The sequence below is a fragment of the Tachypleus tridentatus genome, unplaced genomic scaffold (assembly GCF_004210375.1).
Source record: "Tachypleus tridentatus isolate NWPU-2018 unplaced genomic scaffold, ASM421037v1 Hic_cluster_2, whole genome shotgun sequence".
Lineage (NCBI taxonomy): Eukaryota > Metazoa > Arthropoda > Merostomata > Xiphosura > Limulidae > Tachypleus > Tachypleus tridentatus.
In genome coordinates, this window is record NW_027467782.1 from 68,608,606 (window position 1) to 68,609,147 (window position 542).

The 542-nt window shown below is 39.7% G+C and overlaps 1 non-coding gene across 1 annotated transcript; it reads right to left on the reverse strand.

Annotated features, from left to right (window-relative positions):
* Positions 1 to 359: 359 nt before the first annotated feature.
* Positions 360 to 526, reverse strand: LOC143243463 (U1 spliceosomal RNA). The gene has a single exon (XR_013024589.1). It is a non-coding gene; the product is annotated as a U1 spliceosomal RNA (small nuclear RNA).
* Positions 527 to 542: the final 16 nt, after the last annotated feature.

The following is a 542-nucleotide window of genomic DNA, read 5'->3' on the forward strand; positions in this document are numbered from 1 at the left end:
GGTTGGGAAAGAAATAAGAAATCAAAGAAGTCCTACTGATACAACAAATACAGCCAATGTAAAGGAACACCTTTATACCTGTACCAATTAATAACCTAACTGCAATGCCACCGTTACGCTCTACTGTATTTTAAGAACGGATTTAACTCCCATACCAGTGTAGTAAGCTTCACTGTTTCAAATAACATTCTAAGCTAAAAGCAGAAATGTTTCATTTGTTGTTGCATTATGTATTCATCCCATAAAGGAAGTATTGAGTACGATTGAACATTTTGAGGTTAAATAATACTTAAGATTATTTAGTAACGACTTCATTTCTCTTTAATAACAAATTGGATTCTTTCTTTCGATTTCTACTACAGGGGATAGCGCGAACGCAGTCCCCCCCACTACCAAAAAATTACACGCTCCATCTGTCCCAGTTTGGGATAGTGGCAGAGGTCAACCCACCCAGAGTGTAATGGGCGAGCCCCGCTCTGGAGAAGCCACCTTGTTGATCATGGCATTCTCAGCGCCAGGTAAGTATGCTCCATACTCTTCAT